Source organism: Triticum urartu, chromosome 4A (genome assembly GCF_056163025.1).
Source record: "Triticum urartu cultivar PI428250 chromosome 4A, HENAU_Tu73, whole genome shotgun sequence".
In the NCBI taxonomy this organism is placed as follows: Eukaryota; Viridiplantae; Streptophyta; class Magnoliopsida; order Poales; family Poaceae; genus Triticum; species Triticum urartu.
Genome location: NC_141876.1, coordinates 3736453 through 3743484, shown reverse-complemented (window position 1 = coordinate 3743484; position 7032 = coordinate 3736453).

The window sequence follows — 7032 nt, the reverse complement described above, 5'->3', positions numbered from 1 at the left end:
GGATCGGCTCGCTCGGCCGTCCGGCGAGACTAAGCAGAGGAGGCGGCTGCGTCAATCTCGGTTGGGCCTCGTGGTGCGGCAAAAAAAAAGAAGGGGTCATCTCGCCATACATCTATCCTGTGCTAAAATTAAGCTGAACTGTGATCAACACATTAGATGCTCGCCTATCGTGTTTGCCATGAACACCAACAAGACACTCAGCTTACTGTGTGTGTGTGAACACTTGGCGGTCCTGCTTGACTCCTCAGCTTACTGTATGTTGTGCATCTCTCAAAAAAAATTGTATGTCGTGCACATTCAACGGACGCTCTGCTAATTTTATGGCCCCGTGCCCCCCCAGGCGTGACACTCGATTTACGCAATGCTGTTAACATGGGTTGTCTGTCTGATGCAAACTTGAACTTTTGAGGTATATATAGGCCTCTTATGAAGTGCTCTAGAGTGTAAACTGTACTGAATCATGTGTGTCGAATGCCGAAAGTAATGAACAGGCACCACATTTGCATATTGCATCTATATAATAAATAATTGTGGGCCATGAAACATGAAATTCCAATACGGGCATGTGCAAGGACGGTACAGAGAGATCTTTTATCATGCTCATCTACAGAAATTTAAAAGACAAAAAAACATATGGCTGTTCAATATGTTCAATGAGAGATGGGTGGAGAAAGAGAGAATAGTTGGAAGTTCACCAAAATAAAGTAAATAAAATGTCACAATTACACACCTTTCCCCATTCCACAAAAATAGTTGTCAAAAAATTGCATAAGATTTTTTTCGTCTCACAACTACCGTGATGTGTTGATCCATTCGGAAATATTTTATGTTGACTTCACATATACATTCTTATTAAAAATAAGAAGCTAGCACCAACGAAATGTTAGGGAATATGCATTTTCCACATATATTGGAGTTCCTCAATCAATCTTTATTACTCAATATACCTGACAGTAATTCAAAGTTGGTTAAAATTTGATATCTTACATTCCTGTTGTGTAGGGTCGTACCTCTAAAATCAAAGTTCAGGCTCTCTTGTAAAAGAAGTAAAATTAGACGTCCTACATTCTTATTGTGCAAGGACGTACCGCTGCACATGTTGGAACTGACAGGTGGGTTCTCCATGTCATAATCATGATTAAAATTTAACTAGTCAGTCACTTGGGTTTTTTGGAATAGCCAACCAAAATAGTGATAGTATATTGGGAAATTAAGAAAGTGGTAGTTTTCCATAATCGTAGCCCATAATGTGGTAGTTTTTTGCTATTTACTCGGCCTCGGTCGGTTGTACTGTCATAACATGAATTGGTTCGACAACCTGCTAGTTAATAGGCCGGTCATTTACCACCATGCATGTCATTGAATGGATGAAAGCTGGCTAAGAACATGCTCCTCCCATATAATTGGTATGTGCAGAGCAGTGTGACCCCATATATAGTGGAGCAATTCAAGCTGCCACAAGTCACGGAGGCAAGATAACGAGTGAGCAAAAGCGTGCATGCAGAGCTGATGTTGTGTGGCTCATACATGTACGTGGTTAGAATAAGTTGATGCAGCCTAGGAATGTGAGGCACTAGGAACATGGCAACACAAAGGAAATCCCAAAACTGTAGATACTCCCTGATCTGATGTAGAGTACATTTGCATGGACTGGGCCTTCACTGTCTAAACTTACGCGTAAAACGCCCAATGTTAAGGTGAGCAATGAGAACAAGTCACCGATGTGTCCTCGAGCCCGTCACTGGTGATGCATCCAAAACCAGAAATTTTGCAATAAGGTCATCCGACACCAGAACAAGTGATAGCTCTGGTGGTTGAATCTGTCCGTCAACGACGTGGTGCAGCTCGGACGATGCGGCTCGGAGGAGGAACTCCATCACATGACCCCGGATCCACCACTCGGATATTACCGCGCAGTTATATTCTTCCATTTATTGAGATTATAGTTTGTAAATTTTCGGCAGGTGTCCCAACACTTGAAAACACTATACTCTTATTCCATGTTATATGGAGAAAAACAAATCAGAAGTAGGAATTTACATGGCCGCAATCATCACAATATGGGTGGTGGCCAACCTTTTTCTATTTTATTGTTAGTCTAAATCTATTGTAACATTATGATTAAGCAACTTGACATTCATTGCACTAGAGTATTCACATGATAAATGGGAGTGTCACGGCAAACATCTGGTTGAAAACAAGAACTCGAGTCTGAGCCATCATTGTGAATACACTTTTTTTTTCTGAAATCACTCTTTGCACTTACATATAACCCTAACCTCCATGGAAGTCCAACTCTGAAAATTACATCTACAAAAATCAAGCTTTCCCGTCTCAGATCTCCTGTAACGGTTGGTTCAGATGAAGAAGCAACAAGGTTTTAGCTTAACTATGGGTAGGAGGGAGTGTTCATGGAATGGCACTAATGTCGCAGTAGAAGTGGGAGGCACTTGGAACATGAGTATAAGTGCAATAATGGCTGGGTGTATGCATGGGTGTATGACACTTTCTTTGTTCAAAGCTGCCGAGAGTTGCTCTTGCTTCATTCTATTGATCAGTGGTAGAGTGCCAGCATGGAGGCTTTGTGACCTTCTGTGCTCAGTCGCCATCAAGAAAGAACATTGCGGGGCTGCCACTATCTCTGCCTTGACATCTGAAGCTTGCCGCAATCGAGAGAGCCAGAAAGCGACAAGCATCCAGGGTCATGTGGTTCAGGGCTGGCGACGCAAACTCGAAGTTTTTCCATGCAAAAATCAGAGCAAGAAGGAGAAAGAACTACATTCATTCGATTAGGGTGGGCAACACTGTCATTACTGAACATCAGGAGAAGGCCTCGGCCGCGCGCGACCACTGTGCAGAGAGTTTGGGAAGGAGCCGGCAGCGCAACTGCACCCTAAACTGGGACGAACTGCAATTGCCAGTAGTAGACATGACGGGGCTCGATCTACCTTTCACCGAGCATGAGGTATGGGCGGCAATTCAGGTCTCGCCGGCGGAAAAAGCGCCTGGACCGGATGGATTCACCGGCCGTTTCTTCAGGGCTTGTTGGAACATCATCAAGGTTGACATTATGGCAGTTTTCCAGAAATTTTATGATCTAGCAGGAGCAAACTTTGACGATCTAAACAGAGCTTTCATAGCACTGTTGCCGAAAAAGGATGGAGCAACGGAGATGCGCCACTTCAGGCCTATCAGCCTCATACACTCCGTGTCAAAGCTCATAGCTAAGGTCCTATCTATGCGGCTGGCCCCAAAACTCAAGGACCTCATCTCGCCGGCGCAATCTACTTTCCAAAAGGGCAAGTGCATCCACGATAGCTATCAGTATGTGCAGGGCTGTGTAAGAGCACTCCACAGGGAGAAGAAATCGGCCCTTCTCTTCAAACTGGACATTGCCAAGGCCTCCGATTCAGTTTCTTGGGAATACCTACTGGAACTGCTTCAGAGAATGGGTTTTAGCCCACGATGGAGGGACTGGACCGCCATGCTGTTATCCTCTGCCTCCTCCTCCATCCTGATGAACGGCGAGCCGGGCGAGAAGTTCTGGCACCGACAAGGCCTGCGCCAGGGAGATCCTTTCTCCCCGCTTCTCTTCATCATCGCCATTGATCCACTTCACCGACTGCTCACAGCGGCTACGGAAAGAGGGACGCTGGCCCAGTTGCCGGGTCGGGGGGCGAGCATGAGGATTTGCCTTTACGCAGATGACGCGGTCATATTCGCCAATCCATCCAAGGCGGAGGTGGACACGCTTATTGATCTACTAACAAAATTCGGAGAGGCGACAGGGCTGCAGCTCAACCAAAGTAAATCTTCAGTGGCAGCCATTAGGTGCGAAGACATCGATTTGTCGGAAGTGCTATAGGGCTTCGGCGGCACTCTGACTGGTTTCCCCATGACTTACCTCGGCTTGCCGATCTCGACGGCCAGGCTGAGACTGAGCCACTTCCAGTTCTTGATTGACAGAATTAAGGCGCGATTGGCGGGTTGGAAAGGGAAACTGCTCAACTTGGCAGGTAGGAGGGTGCTGGTACGTAGCGTCCTCTCCGCCCTGCCAACTTTTGCCATGACTGTTCTGAAAGTGCCAAAGAAGATCATCAGAGAGATGGACAAAGCCCGAAGACGTTTCCTATGATGCCAGGATGACCAGCTCGTCGTGGGTAAGTGCAAGGTAGCCTGGTCGAAGGTCTGCTCCCCGGTGAGTGCAGGAGGGTTGGGGATCCTTGATCTAAACAAGTTCAGCACTGCCCTGCGCCTCAGATGGCAGTGGCTAACATGGGATCAACCAACAAGGCCGTGGGTGCAGCTAAATCCCTTGGTGTCGGAGAAGGACCGAGAGATTTTCAGTTTGGCAACAAAAGTTCAAATTGGAAACGGCCGCAAAGCAGACTTCTGGAAAGACAATTGGACAGGCGACTCCCCGCTGGCAATCTCATACCCAACAGTCTACAATCACGCTCGCAGAAAAAGTAGAAGCGTTGAAGCATCCCTCCGGAATGATCAGTGGATCAAAGATTTGCAACACGATGACACCATGGCCATTGCACCTGATTTTCTGTCCATGTGGCGTAAGTTACAGGCCGAAAACACGGTGCTGCGCCCACAAGAGGACGACCGCATACGATGGAGACACACCAACAATGGCTGCTACTCTGCAAATTCAGCATACAACATTCAGTTTCAGGCACCGGGTCAACCCATGTTCAGCAACCTAATCTGGAAGGTCTGGGCTCCAAACAAGCACAAGATGTTCATGTGGCTACTTCTCCAGGACAGGCTTTGGTGCAACGATCGTCTTCAGAGGAGGGGTTGGCCAAACAATTACTTCTGTCAATTGTGCCTTCGCAATCTGGAAACGTCCACACATCTATTTTGGGATTGCAGTTTTGCACGGGAAATATGGCTGCACACGGCAAGGCGTTCTAGATGCTCCTCCCTATCATCATTGACTAGGGGCCTCACCTCATCAGCTCAGGTATGCCAGCAGGCCATCAACCAAACTTTACCTCATAACAGAAGAGCAATCAGATCCATGATCATTATGGTTCTGTGGGAGATCTGGTGCGAGAGGAATGAATGCACTTTCAGGGGGGGCGACTCCAAGTAAACAGCGGATATGTGCGAAGATCAGTACTAACTTAGAACAATGGAGATTAGCAGGAGCAAAGAAGCTAGAGGCCCCGTTCGGGGATATGTTGGGAGAAGATTGACTTCAGAGTTTCCTGCATAAGATGGCGGTCACTTGGCCGTCTCTTATTATTTTCTATCCTTGATCGCTTCGATCAACCTTTGTACTCTCCTTCCTGCTAAATCAATGAAGCCAGCATTGCTGGGTCTTTCAAAAAAAAGACATCTGAAGCTTGCTGAGATGGTGCAGAGCATGAGATAGCTAGCAAACATGCCAACATGACGAGACTATCAAACACTTGTTTTTTGAGTGCAAGTTCGCTCGGGCAGTTTGGGCCATGGTCCAAGTAGCACTACTAGAAAAAGGGCTATAGATGGGATTGACACTAATGGCGCACCAGACAAGCGGTGCGCCATTAGTATATACTAATGGCGCACCACCTTCTGATATGCCATTAGAGTTGAAACTACTAATGGCGCACCTGGCCCAGGGTGCGCCATTAGTATCAAAAAAAATTTGAACTAGTGCGCCTGTCCAAACATACTAATGGCGCATCCAGACATAGTGCGCCATTACTAGTTGTAACTAGTAATGGCGCACCTGTCGGAAAGTGCGCCACTAATGTTGTTTTTTTATTACTAGTAATGGCGCACTGTGGAACAGTGCGCCATTAGTATGTTTTTTTTTTTGCAAAACTACTAATGGCGCACCACCATAAGGTGCGCCATTAGTAACCTGGATTACTGATGGCGCATTTAGAGTTGGTGCGCCATTAGTAAGTGGGCAGCAACAAGATATTTTGGACAGCCTCTCCTACCCACACTCACTTTCTCCCCACTTCATTCTCTCCACCTCCTCCTTGTCTCGGGTGCCTCCTCTTTTTCACCTCATTTCCACCATAGATTCATTCAAATTAAGTGGTTAAATTACCTTGTTTTGATAGGTAAGTAAGGGGGGAAGCTATATTTATGTTGTTCTCCCTACAACAATGTGCGCATGCACTTTTTATGGCCCAGCTAGATCTATGTATGTTCGTGGTGTTGCATATGTTTGTGGTGTTGCATATGTGTTTGTGTTTGGAGGTGTACCGATATTTGAAATGCGATAGTTGCCAATATTTTGCCGGAATATTGATTCATTTCCGTTTCGGCGAGAATTTTGGCATTAAGCATTCTTTTTGGTCCTATTTTTAGGGAAAGTCATGCAAAATTTTTTCTTGGTTCTAAAATATCGTTTTGCTCTACCCCGCAGGCGACCATGGTCCGCACGATGACCGAAGGCATCGTGAATAGGTTTTTGAGGTCCGCGAAGGCCGAGATGCTTCAAAAGAACGAGACGGAGATAAGATGTCCGTGTCAAAGATGCAAGCTGAAGAGCCTTATTGCGGACCCGGATTCCGGGCAGGTGCAGGACCACCTGCTCTTGCGTGGTTTCATGGATGGCTATCGGTGGCAAGGTGATGAAGATGACTACGAAGTCGTCCATGGGGGCCGGGCAAGAAATGAGGAAGGGCAGCAAGACAACCACCGCGGCTCGGGCGGGCGAGAAGACGATGAATCCCCAGGAGATGATCACGACGGTGATGCTGTACACAGTCATCATGTAGAAGATGCAGGACATGATGATGAGGAAGATGCCGGAGCAGACGACGGGCATGATCATGAAGATGATGATGCCGGCGGAGCAGACGATGCTGGACCATCGATGGGCTGGGTTCAGGACCCTCATATTCAAGAGCTGCTTCTCAAGCAGACGGATAACGCAAGAGCTGCCGCCCGAGAGAAAGCCAAGATGGATCAATTTGAGTTAGACGGGGTTACTCCATTGTATGACGGATGCAGGCCCGAGGATACCCGCCTGAAAGTAACGCTCATGGCTCTGGAGATGAAGGTAAAACACAAAAT